Here is a 21,049-nt window from a genome sequence, read left to right on the forward strand (position 1 = left end):
ACAGTGACATCTTTTGATAAACAGTAGAGTTAGTTCGGTTTTTAAAGTTCAGGGTTTCTCCTGTAGAGTAGATTAAATTAACGCAAGATTTGAACTTGCGTCGTAGAGATGTACCGCCCGGTACAGACCTCCCCCCCCCCAAAAAAAGGAGTCCTTCCAAGGGGTGGCACAGAAGAGAAAGAAAAAGAATTTGAAACAAGGTCCAAGTTGTTGCTGATTGGTTGAAGGAGAATTTAGCAGAGAAAATACATTTTGTCAGTAGTCGGAGGTCTCTTAATTTGTTTGATATTGATGGGTGGGACTAGTATAAATCCAGTTTTAGAATTTCTTTGTAGTAGTAGAATTTCGAATCAAAAACATTAATTCATGGATGTAATATTTTTCTAAGTCCACCAAAGGTTGATTGAAGCAAAAAATTATTAATTGCAGAAATAGAGTGTCCATGTAGCTGAAGAAGTACATTAGCACTCAATTAAGTTTGACAGCAAGACCAGACGCCGCTGCCAAAGTTCAGTCGAGGTCGCCCGGACCCCTCAAGTACCGTGAGATACACCTCTCCCGCTACTATGAGCGGGATAGTCGTGGTGAAGCACGCCGCAGACGCGACGATTGTTAACAGTCCTGGAGCAGTTTGCGGGTGGTGCGCCGCACATCAGCCTTGGCCGGCAAGAGGGCTCCGGCTCGCCGTACACAGGTTGACCTCACTGGAGTGAGGGGCGCTGAAACAGTAAGATCTCGGCGGCAGAATTGTGTTGGACATTAATGTTTTTAGGGTACTGTCTTTGTGGTGAGGCTGAGGGGCCAGCGGCGTGGAAATTTTTATTTTATTTTAATGCCACTGGTGCGGTTTAGCAGGAGACGGGAGCGTGGTAATGGCCGGATATACAGGACAGCAGAGTATCTATGGGGAAGGTTTTACAAGGTGAATGAAATGACACAGAGCAGAAGGCCTTACAAATATCCCCTCCCAAAAATATAACCTTTGGGGCACTTACAAAATGTTAAAGATCCAATGAACAAGTAATTTACACAGGTTTCACCTGAGACAGGTGAACCCTAAAGATTCTCTCGGTGGCTGGATTGCACAATAACAAAATGACCGGCGTAAGAAAATCCAAGACGGTGCGCGGCCCATGAAATCTGGGGGCAAGCTTGCCCGCGGTAACAAAATTCTTGACCATAACTTGGTCTCCTACCTTTAAATTGGTGGGCCTCCGTCCACGATCATATCTTTCCCTAACCTTTTCATGAGAAATTTTAAGATTGGCCTTAGCCTTCTTCCAAAGATCACTAATATTATCTGGCTCTATTGTCTCAGGTAGAATATCACTAAGAGACCAAAGGTTAGAGAGCGGCGTGTTGGGAACAAACTTAAACATCAAAGAAGCTGGAGTGAATTTATGAGATTCGTGAACCGCCGAGTTCAAAGCGAAGGCTAACAAATGCAGGGATGTATCCCACCTGGAGTGATCGTCGTGATGATAGGCAATAAGAGCCGACCTCAGATTATGATTGACCCGTTCAGCAAGAGATGGTTGAGGATAGTAAGCAGAAGTAGTCACATGAGAGATGGACAGATCAAAACAGAACTTACGAAAGAGATTGGATGTGAAAACTTTAGCATTATCAGGCACAATATATTGACACGGACCAAAAGAAGCAAAAATAGAATTTAAACAAGAAATGGTGGACTGAGCGGTAGCCAGCTTAGTCGGAAATAACCAAGAAAATCTTTTGAAACCATCTACACACACCAAAATTATTTTGTTGGCGTTCCCCTTTGACTGGGGGAAGGGTCCTACGTAGTCGATATAAAGACGTTCCATGGGGCGCGACGTTTGATGAGAAGACAAGAGCCCTTGCTTTGTGGACATGGTGGGTTTACTAAGCCAACATGTTTTACAAGCTTTTACCAATTCACGGTTTTCTCCGTCCATACCCTTCCAAATGAACCTCTCTCTGATCTTTTCTCCAGTTTTAAAGATGCCTAGATGCCCCCATAATGGGGTCTCATGATAATACTTGAAGATCATGGGCACAAGAACAGCTGGAACCACTACTTTCATCATCTTATCATGCCCCGACGGGCAACATAAAACCCCATTCCTCAATACATAAGGGACGACCTGTTAGCCAGAAGAAAGGGTTTCCATAATGGTAGCCAGCACTGGATCTTCACGTTGATATTTTTCAATATCCCTAAATAACAAGGGAGCATCAGTCAGAATGGCATTAACCTCAGGTAGTATAGACTCGGGAGGTGAAGAACTATCAACCTGTTCAGGGGTCTCTACGTCATTGGCAAACGGCTTAGTCCATCTGCCACAACATTTTCAGTCCTCTTATATGCCTAACATCAAATTGGAAGACAGAAATTCTGATGGCCCAGCGGGCAATGCGACCTGTACGACGCGGCCTACCTAAGACCCAACTTAAGGCTTGGTTATCTGTCTCCAAGTCGACCTTGACATGTTCCAGACAGAGGCGGAACTTTTCTAGAGCAAACAAAACTGCTAAACCTTGAAGTTCATAGATGGAATACTTGGATTCTTGGGCCGATAATGTCCTAGAGGCATAGGCAATGGGTCGCCTCCCTAGTTCAGTCTCTTGAAGAAGGACTGCAGATACCGCCGACGACGACGCGTCGGTTTGGACGATGAATTTCTTAGAGAAATCAGGGCTAATTTGAGGTCTTCGAAAGCGGCTTGTTGAGAAGGCCTCCACTCAAATATGACGCCTTTCCTGCGGAGTAAGTTCACGGGCGCCGCTCTATTGGCGAAATTTGGAATACATTTCCTGAAGAAGTTCACCATGCCAATGAACCTGGCAATACCTTTGATGTCCTTGGGAGGTTTGAAATCACGGATGGCCTGTGTTCTAGAATGATCGACTGCGACACCATCGGGCGACACAATATGCCCTAGGAATGACATGGAAGGTTTAGCGAAGGCAACCTTGGACAATCTCACCGTTAACCCTGGCTTACGAAGGCGACTCAGGACCTCTTTCAAATGATCTCATTGTTCTTCAAAGGTCTCAGAAAATACGACATCATCCAGATAATGATATAAATACTCAAATTTGATATCAGAGAAAACCCTATCTAGCAGTCTCGTAAGCACAGCTGCTCCCGTGGGGAGCCCAAAAGGTACCCGGTTGTATTCGTACAAGTTCCAATCCATGGCAAACGCTGTCAGATGTTTTGATTCTTCCGCCAGAGGGATCTGGTTATAAGCTGATTAAGGTCTAAGATGGTGAAAAATTTAGCCTTTCGAAACCATGAAAAACAAGAGTGAAGGTCAGGAAGGGGCACAGATTGTAACACCACCTTCCGATTGAGAGCCCTATAATCAATCACAGGCCTGAAGCCCCCTTGGGCTTTCGGGACTAGAAAAATAGGCGAAGAATACGCCGATTTAGAGGGTCGAATAATACCATCCTTCAACATCTGATCTATGATTTCTTTCAAAGCCTTCATTTTAGGTGGAGATAGCCTATCAGGTGGAAAACGGACTGGAATCGAATCCGTAACCTCAATCTTGTATTCGATAAGGTCAGTTAAGAGTATCAGAAAAACTTCTGGAAACGACTGGCATAACCTGCGAATATTATCAGCCTGCTTCTCAGGTAGACGTCTAAGGTCTAACAACATCTCATCCTGGGTAGGCGAAACAGATGAAAATGACACAGAACTACATTTTAATAAAGGGATTTTGAAATTATTAGCAAATTTGAAAATGCACGACTTGCTCTGAATGTCGAGCACTAGACCGGTGTGAGACATGAAATCGGCTCCCAATATAACGGGGCAAGACAAGTGCTTAGCCACAAACAGTTTAATTTTCCAAGTGAATTTGGCAATTCTAATTTTAGCATACAGAAAACCTACAATTTCTAATGGAGAGGAGTTTGCCGAAACGCATTGAACCAAAGACGAACAATAATCAGGAAGCTTACACACAGATTTTAATTTGGAATACATTCAGCCGAAATAATAGAACAAACACTGTCTCAGTCTAAAAGAGCAGTTACAGGCTCATTATTCTATTCAATTTTGAGAAAGGGAACAGGTGCGTGTGAATCCGCCGCAATCCTAAGACATTCTCTGGGACACTCAAATGTTAATGTAGAACAGTTCTGACTTTACCCTGAATTTTCGTCGGATTTAACCTGGGCTGAGCCTTGAAAAGATGAATCTGCCGACTCAGCCGGAGCCACTAGTCACTTATGATTGTTGGTGGAAGTTGCACCCGAAGTTGAGCAGGAGGGAGTGCTATTCGAGTTCGGGCAATTTTTGGCAATATGAGAGAAAGCGCCGCATTTAAAACAGCCTTGAGATGACCCTGCTCCATTCCTTGTCCCGCTAGATTTAATTAGTAGACACTTGTTCCGGAGATGGTCAGGCGAACCGCAAGCGTAATATTTACGGGATGTGACGGGTCGGCGAGGTGGAGGCCGAAAATTACTAGAGGATGGAGGGGGTTCTTTCGCAACACGTAATGTGTCGGCGCATCTAACTCCTTCCGCTGAGACAGCCATAGCCTCTAATTCGGCAAAAGTTTGAGGACGCGACGCAAAGCACAAATATGACCTGTACGATGGGGAAATGCCTTCCACAATGCCTGTACAATCGGATCTTCAGGAAAATGAAGAGCAAATACCCTGGTGTAGAACTTAATATCTTGGATGAAGTCTGCCAAGTTTTCATCCAACCGCTGTGCTCTATAATAGTACTTCTGGATCAGTGATGACCTAGCTCGAGCCGGAATAAAATTAGCTAACAGATGGGCGTGGAAGTCTTTGATAGATGATTGTTCGGCAATTGCCCTAACTATTTTGTCAGATAGCACACCGATTGAATAGGGATAAATAATCTGCAGAATCTGACATGGAGAAAGAGAAAACACAAGAGCATGATCCTGAAACTCAACGAAAAATCTTAAATAAGCAATACCATCGCTGGTGGAATTGACTGAGAATTTCGAAATACATCTAAGCAACATTGCTAAAGGATGGGGCAAACTGCTGAAGCCGGGTGACATAGTAGGTAGAGGCCTAAGTGGCGGAGAAGCTGTTTCGGAAGGGGCATTATTCAACGAGTTACGACGCTCAGATTCGTTGACTAATTGGGCAGAGGTTTGTTGAGCTCCCAAAAGATTTCGTATTTTCTTCTCCTTTAGAAGAGTCTTCCTCGCGAACTACGTTTACCGTAGCGGGTTGGTCGGCTTTGGGAGGGACTGCCCCAGTTAACAATAGACTAACCTTACTGGACAATGTGGAAAGGTTTTCGAGCAGAGCACTAGCCTCCTTCCCTTGAATGTCCTTCGACTTTAGAGACAACAGATCGTTAACTCTATTAGAAAAATGAAACAATCTAGCTTGCACACGTTTAAGTTGATTTGGAGAAGGATCATTTTCTTCAAAAAACTAACTACAGATGCTAGCTCAGTGGTATTATCAGTGATCGTGGAGAGAGCGTCGTCAATCTCTTTTTCTCCCAAAGTGGGGATGGAAATAGGCATATCATGGGACTCTTTAAGCTTCGAGGTATCACCGCAACCGTGCCTCCAGACTGCACATTTCTAATTGTTAATTCGTAGATTAATTCCTCCTTGGGCAAATAGCCGGGATGGAGGACATCGCGAGGGCCGGGCATGATGACAGAACTTCACAAATTTGGAAAAATCGAAAAATGCCAGCGACTGAGAAAATTGTTAGAGTTCAAAACAAAGCAATGTTTAGCCGTCGAAAGGGGCTAAATTGAGACCCATTCAACCACGCTCTGCTACCACTTGTTACGGTGTTTATCCGTGGTAGTCCGGAGGTGAAAGAAGGTGCGGGCTGGAATAGGTCTCAACTACAAAATTAAAGTTAATTTAAAACTTTACCAAAAGTTATATATTCTTTTCAAAATCAACCAATAACAGAGTATAACAGTACCAAGTAGCAGATCAACAAATTAAGAAATTACAAATTTCAGTTCGTTACAAGATTTGGGCTTCGAAACCCACAATCACAATCCTTGAACTATTAGTCCAACCAAGGTACAAAATTGAACAAAGGGGCAGAAAACCCCATCATGCCAAGGGGCACTTGCTGCAAATTACAATGTTAAGCCTCCTAGAGGCACACAGAAATCAAATTTAGGAAAGAGCAGACCCGCTCTCAAAGTTCAAGCCTATCAAAGGCCACAACGAATTTCCCTTCTATCTGCCCTCAAGGCACACAAAGAAACAGGGGTATTTAATACCCAACCTACAGGGCCTTCGCAATGAAAAATAAAACATCAGGTTAAGTTACTGGCCCAAAGTTCAGAAAGGACTGGATGCGTGAACTTGCACTCCAAATACACTTTTTAAAACCTAAATGGCTCTAGGCCGATACACAGGGGCTAATCCCAAGCTAGGGAGGTAACCCGTATGACACAACTTTAATACATTGAGGAAGCGTAGAAACGGTTATGAAAACATAGTCACCTCAATTGCAAAATGAAGAGGAGCTCGAGAGGGTAAAGCACTCTCTATCCCCGCCTTACAGTTAAAGAGAGTTGTAGTTTTTACATAGACAGAAGAGGAATTTACATTTGAAGTGGTAGGTTACATATTAAAGGTTTCGAACCTTCCCCGAGAGTTAAACTGCTGAGCTAGCACGAAATAAAGATGTCAAAAGGCCATTACCTTTTTGAAGAACTGCTATCTGAAGAACGAGGCGCTTCCCGCCCCTTCTACATATTCACACACTGAGTTAGATGTTATACTAGTGGCCGCGAGACAAGAAAATCAGCAGTTTTTATACCCTCGTGGAAAATTCGAGACCTTTCAAGAATGAGTAGACACACCCCCTCAACTTTATTGGATAGCTTAGAGCTACATATCCATATCGAAGAAGACATACATGATTGGCTGAGAATTAATTAAAGAAATTCTGGATTGGCTAAATTCAAAACAGGCGGATAGAAGGATTAATGTTGCCAACCCACAAACAACAGAACAAAATTTAGTAAAGACAAAACTTATGAAAAAAAATTCTTCTAGAGAGTTCATTCCCTTGCACCAGAGGGCATTACCATAGTTTTTTGTAGAGACATCTGTTAGAGCATGTCCACACTTCTTGATTAACGAAACAAAAGCAAATTGGAAACACACAGTGACATCATCTGATAAACAGTAGAGTTAGTTCGGTTTTTAAAGTTCAGGGTTTCTCCTGTAGAGTGGATTAAATTGGCGCAAGATTTGAACTTGCGTCGTAGAGGTGTACCGCCCGGTACAGTGTCCATTACAAGAATGAACAGTGTTTATATGGCAGGGCCTTGTTGACTCCTACAGTTATGTGGAAGTCACCAGACACTCCTACGGCAGCTTGAACATAACTCCTTTGTTCTTTGTAGAGCAATTATACCCTCCCAACAATGTGCTCTAGAATGCCATGAACTTGTAGTGCTGGCTGATTAGGTTATGAGGTACACGATGGAACGCCTTATCAGGGTTTCTTGATGAACCCTCTTATTCTGGTCAGAGTGTCTCTCAAATAACAGCCCTTCAGCGTGGGTTTCTCCCATTGCGCCAAAAAATGAAAATGAAATGGCGTATGGCTTTTAGTGCCGTGAGAGTCCGAGGTCATGTTCGGCTCGCCAGGTGCAGGTCTTTTGATTTGACACCCGTAGGCGACCTGCGTGTCGTGATGAGGATGAAATGATGATGAAGACGACACATATACCCAGTCCACGTGCCGGCGAAATTAACCAAAGATGGTAAAAATTCCCGACCCTGCCGGGAATCGAACCCGGGACCCCTGTGACCAAAGCCCAGCACGCTAACCATTTAGCCATTGAGCCGGATATTGCGCCACAATTTTACACAAATCCAGATTGGCTTGTTGTATGTTTGTCTAAATCACTAATCCTCTTGTCGAAGATTTGTTCTAAGTCTGTCATTGCGTGGCTCAGAAGTACGATCGGGTGGTAATAAGAGAAATCGGCAGGGCTTCCCTTATTTTTGAATGGATACTCTGTCGCCAGTCTGTTTGTTATTGACCTCCTTTGATGAACTGGTTTAAAAGCTTGCTTTAGCCCCAGTGCTGCATCCCCCCCCGCCCTCATTTAGAGAAACAAAACTGCCGGAAGATAATCAGGACAAATGGCCTTCCCTAGTTTTATATCCTTCTGCATAGCCTGGACTTTGGTGACGTCATTTTACTATATTGGACCTTCAACGGCGGATGTGATTAGGATTGGTAGATACGGAAATTCCGTGATTGAAATTTTGTCAAAATAGTTCCGCCAGTCGAGTAGCAGATGATCTGTTTCCTCATTGATGCCGTAAAAAAGTTGGACTTGTTCCGTTTTGCGATGCCTCGATTTGACTAGCCTTTAAATATTCCACTCGTTTTCGCGCGTGTCAAGTTTAATATATAGACCTGCCTACCGGTTTGCTTTTGTTACAGAAATGACCTCTTTCACTTTACTAATGTCTGTTTTGTAGGCATTCTAACGAGTAAGAACCTCGTGGTGCAGCTGTTTCTTTAACCGTACTGCATACTTAACATCTTCATTCCTTTACCATATGCCATGGTTAATCCTTCGTTGTCGTCGCCATGATTAGTTGTACCATGATTAGAGCTTACGGCGTCTTTCAGTTTAGTGCGGCTCAATTCAACTATGGTGATTTGAGGCTCTGTAACTTTTGCAACAACGTTAGTCTCCTTTTTCAGGCGCCATAATTTGATCCCAATTGGTCCATTTCCTGCGAAGTTTTGGGGCTCTTGTTGACTTTATCAGCAGCTTACATATGTCTGGTGGATGTTGCATCGCAACGATTTAGTAAGGGACAACTGTTATCTCCAGAACATCTTTGAGATTTTATCCTCTCACGAGGATGTAGTCAATGTAAATTGGATGGGAGCCACTGTAGTACGTGACTAGATGAATATCACTCTTTTGGAACCGTGTGTTCACGTTGGTCAGTTTCTGCATAATCGGGAATTTGTTGGCCGTCGTTGTTCTTTTGTCCATATCCATGAACGCCATGGACTGTGTGTTATTCCTTCCTCCGTCCGACACGTCCTTTCAGATAATCGGCAACGATGAAATAGTCAGCGGTCTTCTTGTCAGGTAGTACCCAGAACGCATCTTTGATTGCCGTGCGCACGCCAGTTTGTGGAGCGTTGCACTGAGAAATTAGAAGTTCCTTCTCTCCCCCGTGGGGACGAGTTACATCAAACAATTTTCATACTTCTGCACATCGGAGACTGAACCGTCAAATTTTGCTGATAATTACAATGTCAACACCATGAGCTGTTCTTCGGCTTCCGTTGTACATCAGTTAATAACCGCGCCACTTTTCCCATGACTTTTCTCCACTCCATCCTTTTTCCTGCACCTCACAGATTCCTGTATGCCTTCTCTCAAGTGCATGGCTTATTTGCAACTTCATCCAGGCATAGTTCAGTGATGGGATTCAGAATGGGGGTTCTCACTTTCTCAGCCGTCACAGCCCGTGCGACGGTAACCCTTGCATACTTTTCATGCTGATTGGGCCCTACCAACGCGTGTCCCTTTCAGAGGATGCCCATACCTTAGTTCCGATTCCATGAGACATATTTCTGTAATCATGTGACGGTATTAATTTACGGCCGGCTTGTCTTGAAGCATTTTAGAGCTCATGACAGCAGGTAGTTACGCCGCTCCGCACATGGGGAACAGACGCCTTTTGCAGCCGCTCTTCTAGAGAAGAAACGCTGCGCTCTTTCCTGCATTAACCTCCAGAAAGGCAGAAAACGTCTTCTGGCAACAGCTTCCCTACCGAACGTCTCTATCTCCGCCAAAATTGTTTTTATATTTTGCTCAAGATCGTCGGCAGGCCCGCGGAGAACCCGTATCCGTCACCTGTGACGTGCCACGTGTCACAGCAATATAGCTGGTTCGTGGAGAATATTGATCAGTGCAAAATGAAATACCATTTTACTGAAAAACTAATTGTGAACCTGATAAATTCCTTCTCACAAGACACACGCAATCACATAAAAGAAGAACCGTTAGAGACTGTTCCACCTTTTGCTTGGCGTGATATGCCACAAAACATATGACATACAATCCAGTGTCGTATGTTCTGTCCCCTGTTGTCTAGTGGTGTCAACATCAATACCTTGTGAGATGATCAAGAGGTCGAGTCTGTCATATCTGGAATCAATGTCCCTCTTTTATTTGTCCGCTTATTTTCTCCTAAGTTTGCACTAATAAGACGTGGTCGAGCCTCCCATTACTTTCCTTGTGAGGAAGTCATGCATTCGACTGGGCCATGTGAATTCAGTGCACACAGCATGAATCAGGAAGTACCAGTTTATGTTACGGTATACTTTGGCCTGCGTGATCGACTTTTCCCATGTGCCAGTTGTAAGGGGATCTCACCTTTAAGCAATAAATTTGTATTTCTCGCCCTTCTCTCCTAGAATATGTAGAACTTCTGCGGTGGGAGGACAGGCACAGAATTGGATGCTATCCATTTATGTTATCAATCCACTAAAAATAATCACGTTTTCCGTGATCTATTGTAATAAATGGAATCTCATTCCTTCCTTTAAATAGCAGCAATACCCACTACAGTGATATTCAACGTCTTCTCTTCTCGAATTTTGGCTCAAGCCTTGATTTTCGTGCTCCTTCTAGCCGTATTGTTAAAGTAATACTTGTAAAAATATTCAAGGGCATGATAGCTTGCGTTAGGGTTCAAATTCGGGAAATCAGAGCATTGTAATAAAACACAACCACCGAAGTCATAATCTGCCTTGCCTTCGTAATGTCTATAAGAGCAGTACCTGGAGGAGAAAAGACAGCATCAATGTTAGGGAGAGAGCCGTGTTATTATTGTTATATTTCAGCTTTTCCAGGCTTTTATCAGGATGAGTGGTTTCCATGTTGCACACGGCTTGTGTTAAGGACCAATTAAGACGTAGACTGATATAATGCATGGTAGTAAGTATGAACGTCCTGGTATAAGCCTACCGTCCTATATGTAGGTTGGCTCTGTTTGATAGCACATCAAAGCCACATATTTAGGAATAACCACACCGTGACGTAATAGAATGCTACACTGATATGATAACAGTGTACAAATACAATATGTATATTTGTGTGACAAAATAACATTCATAAAAGGTTAGCCATGGTTCAGCAGATCTTGCTGACCATCAGCAACTAACGTCCTCATTTTATTAATATCTACAACACTGAGAATCTCTCAAACAACCTCAACAACAAGGGCTTTTACAAAAATTATTACTTGCCTGCCACAAAGCGCAGAGTGGTTGAACAAGATCAAAATTCCAAAGCATATGACGTCCTTTATGTAGGAGAAGAGACATATACAGATTTCAATAGATAAATGTGTACCGGATCAAGGAACTTGCATTTCTCCTTTTAGGCTAGAACTCTGGTTGTCTATTAACTCGTACATTTTTAAATCGTGACGAGTTTCTTGCGCGTGATGTCTTGATTCGAGAGAAAAGACGCAACACATCCTTGTATCAGTGATTGGAATGTCCAGTAGCTATTCCTTTATGTGGGGGATGCAGTGGAGTAGGCTGTTGAACTATTGGTCACATTGTTTTATTTTGTTACTATAGGTCGAGACCCGAGGTTAGCTCTAGAGATCATCAATCTCCGGATGGTGGATCACCTTGTTATAGGTGCAATGTGTGCAGTACAGTCCTGCCTAGGAAGTTGGGCCTCTTGGAACATCTGAAAAGACACAAAGATGACCGTCCCTTCAATGGCGATCACTGCGAAAAACTTTTCGACAGCGGAAGCAGCTTGTCGGAAAACCTCACAATCCAGCCGCCTCTAGTGTGCGGATTTTGCAATAAATGCTTTACTGAGAGGGACATGATGACAGAGCACATGCATTTACACACAAATTTGTTAGCAAATGAGTGCTCGGTATGTCATAAAAAGTTCAGGAACTTGATGTACTTAAAAAACCACTTGCGTTCTCATACAGACTGGAAGTTGCATTGTTGCAATATTTGTGGCATATCATTCAGCCGTAAAGGCGGTCTAACTTGTCACATGCGGACTCACACTGGCGAAAAACCTTACTTGTGCAATGTGTGTGGCAAATCCTTCAACACGAAAGCCTACCACGTTATTCACATGCGGATTCACACAGGCAATACGCCACATAGGTGCAGTGTCTGTGGCAAACCATTCAGCCAGAATGGCGGTCTAATTTATCACATGCGGACTCACACAGGCGAAAAACCTTTCCTCTGTGATGTGTGTGGGAAATCCTTCTGCGCGAAAGCCGACCATGCTATTCATATGCGGACGCACACAGGCGAAAAACCTTACATTTGCAATGTGTGTGGGAAATCCTTCAGCACGAAAGCCCACCAAGCTATTCATATGCGTACTCACTCAGGTGAGAAGCCATATTGTTGCAATGTATGTGGGAAATCCTTTAGCGAGAAAGGCAACCTAACACATCACCACCTTACTCACACACGCGATAAGCCGTTTTGTTGCGACGTCTGTGGGAAAACTTTCCGGGTGAAAGTCCATCTAAAATGTCACATGCTTATTCATACAGGCGAGAAACCTTACTGCTGCAATCTCTGTGGCAAATCATTCATTCACAAACGCAGCCTAGCAGTTCACGTGCGGACACACACTGGCGAGAAGCCATTCTGTTGCAGTGTATGTGGCAAGTTATTCAACATCAAATCCACCTTAGTAAATCACATACGAACCCACACAGGCCAAAAGCCGTTCCCCTGCAATATCTGTTGCAAGTCATTCAGCAGGAGATCCCACCTCGAACGCCACATGCGGAATCACACACAGGTGAGGAGTCATGCTGTGTGATGTCTGTGGCAGATATTCAGCCAAAACTTCATTCTAGCAATTCAGATCCAAACACACGGATGCTCAGTAGTGCGTTAAAATATTCAGAGAATCATGTAACTTAACCACGCACATGTGAACCACACTGGAGAGATGCCGCACTGGTCCGCGTTTTGTGGCAGATCGTTCGCATGTAGCCACACGCTGTCGGTGCACACTGGCCAGACGGCGCACGAGCGTTACGTCTCGCCGTGATGAAGCCGCACGTGATATATTTGTAATGTTATTTTGCTTTACGTCCCACTTACTTCTGCACGAGAGTTCGGATTTCCACAAGACCTGCTCTCTGGCGAAGTAATCAAGTGTTTCAGCCAGAACGGCACCTTCTCGGCTCACCTCATGATGTACACCGGAGAGCAGTCCGTCCCTTTGTGTCATTTTCTCTGAGAGAAAATCTTCAAGTAAAATAATGCCTGTTTCGTTTGCGAAAAGAGCAACGGAATTTCATTTGTTATCTCCTCACCAATCACAGATATATGACAACTGCTTGTTCTCAACCATGGACGACAATTTTTCTGTTTTCGGACTAAAGTAAAAGTGTGCTCATTAACAATCATAGGGGAGCCGTCGAGATGCGAGAATAATTAATCCGGATAACACAGAAAAATCATACAGCAAAGACACGTGGCGAAGGACTAGAAGCGCAGGAAAGAAGTATTCATACTTTTGAATAAACAATTCAAGTGATACATAAGTGCCTAATCAAGTAATAGTAAGGTATGCAATTGAAGAAATTGTTGCTGAAAACTGAGCACACCTGCGCTCACCCTTCCTACTTGTCGTGTGTTCCTTTAATTAGGAGTAGACCAGTACCTCGAAACTGTAAATGCTCCCTCGGCACTTTTACAATAATATTGGCCTGTCAACCGGTTTTGAGTGCAAAATGGAAGTTCAACTTCACTGCCCGTTGGTATTCATGAAGATCATGTAATTCTCGAGAAGACGTCTAGGTAAGGACTCGTATGTTGACAGCTGCAGTATACTCGCACTTAAGTTACTCCATTTTTGTTTACCTGGTGGCAGATAATTGGCCAGCCGCTTTTCTCTAATGGAGCCACAAGGAAGTCACTAAAGATGTCTTATATCTCAACGCTGAAAGTGTTCAAGAGACATACTGAGAACTGAACCCTTTCCTCATGTCAAACTGATGTTTGCCTGTTCCAGTTCTTCAGCATGAATTGTTAACTCTTGTGTCTCAGGTGGTGTTAATGGCTCTTCGTCACCTCCAGGCATGACTCGGGTATCAAGGAAGGCCTATATAAATTAAAAGCTTACATAATCTATGTTTATTCATTAAAAAACAAGGAAATATGATGGCGGGTGTATTTACAACTATGGCCATAAATAGTGGAATGCGATCAGTGACATTAATATAACGCTGCGGCTGGACGATTTCAGGTTGAAATTAATATCACCACAAAAGAAAGCCTGAAGGGCTATTTACAGAAAACCACTTTGTGGTTAACTAGAAAACAACAACATGAGATTCAATCTGTTCGCCTCCATAAACAACTGTGCGTTGTGCTTCCGATTTCTTGATTGTCTAAATATCAGGAAGTGATCTCGAGACCTTTTTCAATTTAGGCCGCTGATTAACTGACTATCAGCATACGACGAGTTACTTTGACCCTCAATTGAATTTGAGTAACCTCCAACTCACATCACTGCGCTATCATGGTCACCCACTACATTAAAGTTTGAGGTTCAGGAAACGTGCCTGATGACCAAAGTGACGTCTCATTGTAGTTAATTGAACGTGCCTGATGACTAAAGTGACCCTCCAAAACAAGAGGACTTCAAGTGCCAGTGAATTAATCGCGTAAAATTACACAACATACCATAGTGCCATTTATATTAAATGAAGGAAGTTTCATGAACCAAAACAACAGGTTGAAGTCGGTGATTGGAATAAATTCATGAAAACCTGTGAAAAGAAATCATGTTAACATTTAGTTATAACGTTCAATGAAACCCCAAAATAAACTCGACTCAAGTGTAACCCTCAAATATTATTGGTCACGGATTTCAACTACATCCTCTTATATAGTCCTACTAAAATATAAACACACAAAATATTACAACTCCTTTATGAACAACATGGTCGTAAATCATGGGTAGCCATTGGACTATTGCCAGAGTGCTACTACATCTTATGGAATCTTTGTGTCAGACTAGAATGTTCACGTCTCATCTAGGAGCAGTTGGCTAGCTACATAATTTCACGGTCCTAGCATGGCCGAGTAATCCCAAGAATCCATTCCATGCACTTCAACCATCATCCTACTTTCCGCCATCAGCAATATTTAACACCTCGCTGTAGTGCGAATATATCAAGGAATAGAAATCCTAAATACCTAAGGACATCCTTCTGACATCAAAATAATAATTTAAATGCTCAGTGGCAACACTAACTATGACTATGGAATAGAATTTAAATTGAAAAAAACCTATTTACCTTAACATCAATAATGTTGCAACACGGCCCTCTATTTCCGAACAGGGCCCGCCTCATATAAATGTGAACACGCGTTATTTCGTGAGACTATCCACTGGTTTACAAGTGAGCAAAAAAATCTCGCCACGGATGGCCTTTTACTACAGAAAAAATCTACTTCCAAATCCTTGTATGATCAGACATTTTATTGGTCAACATTATTGCTATCACGAATGACTCATGTCTAATGGGATCTTTGGAGTATGGTATGCGTTTCACTGGTATTAATGTACTTATTAGATGAACAAAAATCCTCCTGGATATACTACCCTATTCAATGTTCAAACCATGGACCTTACCATATTTCAAACCATCTTGTCCTGACAATTTTCCCTCTGGCCTGTTTATAAAGAATCGTCGGCATTATTTACACTATTCCCTCAGGAGTATCTACTAGGAACATATCTCATTAATTGAGACACATGGTTTCATAATTACATGGACAATTAGAATATATTTACCACCGACAGTTATGGCAGTTACAATGTTTCTCACTTCACTTGGAAATACAATACTCCAGGCGCATATGACACTTACTACAACATTGTCCCCAAACCTCGTTAGACCGAACCCTGTGTTATCACCTCCTGACAAATGAATTGCTGACTTACCTTTCACAAACAATGCATACCACACGGATAATAACTATTACTCATTCCATTACTTATTTTTATTATTTCCAAATGTTGTGGCCAACTAAGGAGCGCGATTATCCGATTACCTTTTTAGTGAGTCTTTCATTATCATTTTTTGAATATGGCCATCAAATTTCAATCGCCTTTTCCCAATTGTATCTGTTATTTTCTCACTATGTTGTTAGAATTCCTGAGACCAAACTATACATCCACACTCTTGCTATGCATAGTGGGCCAAAGATTTCAGTGAGGACTTCTCTTTCCTGTTTTTCGATAATTTTAGTTTGTGATATTTCTCCAATGTTTAAGATTTCTGACATGTGTAATATTTCAGGCTTAATTACAGTGTTATAATGTTTTAATTTAGCGTTCCAGAATATTGATTTTTGTAGTACCCTTTCCATGTAATTCTACGGCCCACTTTTAATATAGAACTCTCTCTTTGTTTTCTTCATGATTTAATGCAGATTGTTGTATGAAATCTCCAAGTATTGGAAATTATTTACCTGAGGAATTTTGTTTGCGTAACTATCGAGTAGATCCTTCCATGTATCGAGTTCTTCCAATATGTGATTTGGATTCCTTTTAGGTGCAATTGCATTAAGTTTTTTAAAGGAATGAATTCATTCTTGCCTATTGTTGAATAGAATAACTAGAGCATATGTGAGGGCCAAACATTTGATATGAATTTTATCATTAACTAGCTTGCCAGAAAGTCTTCAAGCAACCTCTAATGCTAAATACCTTAGTTATACTGGTGAGATAGATTATAATCGAACTATCCCCTGTCTTCTACTTGCTAGCCTGACGGAATAAATTACTATTGTTAATATTATTTGTATGAGATAATTATTGTAAATATTAATTGTTTTAGTAATGTAGCATGCAAAACAAATAATAATTATTGACACTTACAAATTACAAGATGACCAAAACTTTCCAATATTAATACGCAACTGATTCTACGTCTGTGCTTATTATTTCTCTCTAATTAATGTACTAAAAATTCCTCTAAATTTCACTGTTCTACTGCATATATATTCCTCATTACGTCTGAACAAATTCGGTGAGAAATGACCTAAATTGAATGTTCTATCCTAAAGAAAACAAAAATGAAACTTGTGTTATAACACAGTGACACGTTTAACACACACAAGCACCGTAAATTACACCTCATGTCTTCTCAGCACAAAAATTAATAGTGGAAATGTGATAAACTTCCACTGTAATAATACAAGTTCAAATCAGCCATACTCTTAGCAAAATACACCGCACTACTTTGTACAAGTTACTGGAATACACAGACCTCATTTATTTCTTATCAGCTCTCATTTTCTGCTCATCATCGTACTCTGTATGTATGTTCGTTTGCAATGTAATATTTTGCATTTTGATTATCTTATTTCCATTATTGACGTTATTCTAAGAATATGAAAGAGAACACAATATATATACCGGTGCATTTTTTTCTCGCGCTAACAATATGCATTGAGGAAACTCACCGAGACTAGAATCTTCGCCGACCAAAAATCAAGGGCATGAGTTTAGTGGTTCAACACCCTCGGTGCTATCCATCATCCAGATCCTCTCCCGTGATGACACTGAAGCTCTCGCAGTAGATCTCAATTAGTCACCAGGTACTGCATTTAGATTTGTGGAGCCTTCCAGCATCAATATGTGAAGTTTGTGGTTGGTGATTTCAAAAGTCAGAATAAAACATGTGGATACCCAGTCAACAAAAGCGGACAGGTTGGGGTAGAATGGGCAGATTCAAGTGTTCTAATTCTACTGCATGATAAACTTCCAGCATCATTCAACAATGCGAGATGTAGGCATGGATATAATCTAGATATTAACTTACAATATCTGAGACACATCTCAGGTATCAGCGAAATCAGTGTGATAAGCAATCCCTCATCTTCCTGTTATATGCCAGATATATGCTGCAATCCTACCACAGACAGTTCCTCTTCATATATACCTTTTCATTACAGACTAGCATGCCTTTCAGCGTTCAGTCTGCGACCCTCTGTGAATTTACTAAACGCCACCCCAATCCCCTATTTGCAACTAGTTCTGTGGCATCGTCTTGGTTCTGTACGTCTTATCATTAAATCGTTAGAATCTGACATCCTTTTAGAAGAAGATATCATTTTAAGAAGGCTGATTGGGAGCAATGTACTATTTCACTGGACGAGAACATTCCGAATATAGAGCCTTTTCCTGAATCATATGATTTTGTAAATATCGTGAAGCATTGTTCCCTTATCTCAGTTCCCTGAGGCTGTACCTAATATACAGAAATTAGGCAAACATTGAGAGTCTATCCCGATCTCTTTGACAACGATCTTTTGAGCTCCGCTACCGTCCAAGCTAAGGAAGATCTCTTAAAAGCGATATCTAGTAACAGGAGCGATGGAGGAGACTGATCTAAGAAATAGTAGCCAGAAGGCCTGGAAGTTTCTTAAGCGTCTGAATTGTGACTTAACAACTAGAAATGGTCATGCTAATGTAACAGCTAAACAGATTGCCTGCCAGCTCCTGAAAAACGGTAAACCTCACCATCAGACTTAAAAATTTTAGATTGGGAGAATTATAGTCTAGTCATCTTATGTGGCTTTTCTGCATGGCAGCCATTGACAGTTGTAAGAGCAGGAAGCCAGGAGGGTCAGACGACATCAGATTACTGCCTATTAACCATGAAACTTCTACGCTGTCGAGATAACTCCCTCATGGCGCGTCCCAAGAGGCAATTATTGGGGTCCTACCAGGTTTGCCGGCCGACCCGAGCGAAATAAAATATCTCTCGCGGACCAAACGCACAAACCTCTGTGAGTGGGGAACGAGTCCAAGGGATGCTGAATATTGAACCTAATTACCCGTGTTTAGTTCCTTCATCCTTGTGATTAGTACCACAAATTTAGGTATACCGTGGGTCTGTTGGAGGATCACTGTAGGTTTGCATAACCCGCGTATAGTATCCACCACTATGACGGAGGCGAACTCTTTGCCCGTATCTGGTTGGAAAATCCCAGGGAGATAAAAGGAGGCTAAACTCGCTCGGGTGTTTCAGCATCCGGTAGTGGACATCGCGGTTCTGAGTTCCGAGGAACACCAGGGGATAGTATAAGTTCATGAGATTAGTACCGGTATGTGAGGAACCCAACGGGATTGTACGGGTCTCTGAGATTTGTACAAATACGTGACGAACACCATGGGTTTGCATTCCGAGGAACACCACGGTTCTGGGGTTTACATGTCGTTAGTACCCACTTTGTGAGGAACACCACGGGACTGTTTACCTGTGATTAGTAGCTTCGTAGCTAAGTCCAATTCACTGAATAAAATGATAAAATATAAAGTTCATGAAACATTTAACTAGCAAATGTACAATGAACAGTACCTAGTAGTCTTCGTAAATGAACTAACTTGAATAAGTATAAAATACTGTTCGTGCAGTCACAACACTTCATCGTCATCCTGATAAGGAGAGAGGAAGAGGGTCAGTTTTGAGATCGCACCAACTGCGCGCGACGTGTGTTACATAATCGTGTATTCTCTTTACAATATTCTGAGGCTGGTGGTGTTTCTTGTCGATAATTTAAAATCAGTCATTTGTAGCCATGGCATGGATCTCTTATATTATATCGCTTTTCCCACAGCAGTGGGTGCGAGATGTCTCACATGTGGATTTGACTCTGTTTTACGATCTGATGCTCATCACGGTGCCAAACCTAAGTGATGGGATGTAATCAATATTTCGTGTTGATAGTAGTAGGGCTATGTACTGTATGTTCTAAAACAAACAACCGTCAGCATATTTTGTGCTGAGTCAGCACCCGACCTCATTGACCGCTCGAAAGGTCATGTGCCTGTAGCATACATACATACATACTGTTCCCGCAGGAATTTGCGTAACATAGCAAGCCTATTCTCACAGACGCCATGTCAGACAGGCCTAAACTTGCTTTAACAGTGAGATGCCCTTTCCTTCGCTATCTTGCCAGATGACCTTCCCGACGCCATCTTGAAGGGAGCCTAAATTCACAACACCTAGTTTTACAGCATGATGCCCTTCCCGGCGCCATATTGCTAGATGCCATTCCCAATGCCATTTTGGAGAGGCATAACCTCGCAGGACCTAGTTTTACAGCCATATGCCCTTCCCGATGCCATCTCGAGGGGTCTAAACTCGCGGGGACTATTTTTACGGACAGATGACCTTCCCGACGCCATCTTGACAGATGCCATTCCCAATGCAATATTGGAGGGGTCTAACCTCACAGAGCCTTATTTACACGACCAGATATTCTTCCCGACGCCATCTTGACAGACGCCATTCCCATTCCTGGGTGCATTTTTACGGGTAGATGCCCCTTCTTACGCACATGCGCCAGTTTGGACTGACCTAACTACACAGTCGCCATCTTGGGCCAGTTATACAGTCAGATACTCCTCCCTCCTCAAAGGTACCATTTGGAGCGTCCTAACTATACAGTCGCCACCTTTGACCCTGCTTTATGATTAGATGTACCTCCCTCCACACATGCGGCATTTTGGAGGGCCTAAATCCACATTTACCATCTTGAGCCTAGTTTTACGGTCAGATGGGCATCTCGCCACCATTTTGTAGGGGCTTAACTGCACAGTTGCTATTTTGGACCTAGGTTTTACTGTCAGATACACTTAGCTCATCACAGGCGCCGTTTTAGAGGGGCCTATCAACACAGTCGCATCTTGGGCGCAGTTTTAGTTAGATGTCTTTTCCTCATCACAGGCACCATTTTGGATGGGCATAACTAGACAGTATTCATCTTGGGCCCAGTTTTACGGTCACATAACCTTCTCTCCTCATTTGCGCCATTTTGGAGGGGCCTTACTACGCAGTCGCCAACTTGGAACCCAGCTGCTGGAAAGTCAGCTCAAGCCTTCACGTCTTCATTCGACAGTGATAAACAAGTCCAAACATGCATAACTATGGCGACGTGATCTTAATGCGGACTGACGCAGGCCTTTAGAGCTGTG

The sequence above is a fragment of the Anabrus simplex genome, chromosome X (genome assembly GCF_040414725.1).
Source record: "Anabrus simplex isolate iqAnaSimp1 chromosome X, ASM4041472v1, whole genome shotgun sequence".
Taxonomy (NCBI): domain Eukaryota; kingdom Metazoa; phylum Arthropoda; class Insecta; order Orthoptera; family Tettigoniidae; genus Anabrus; species Anabrus simplex.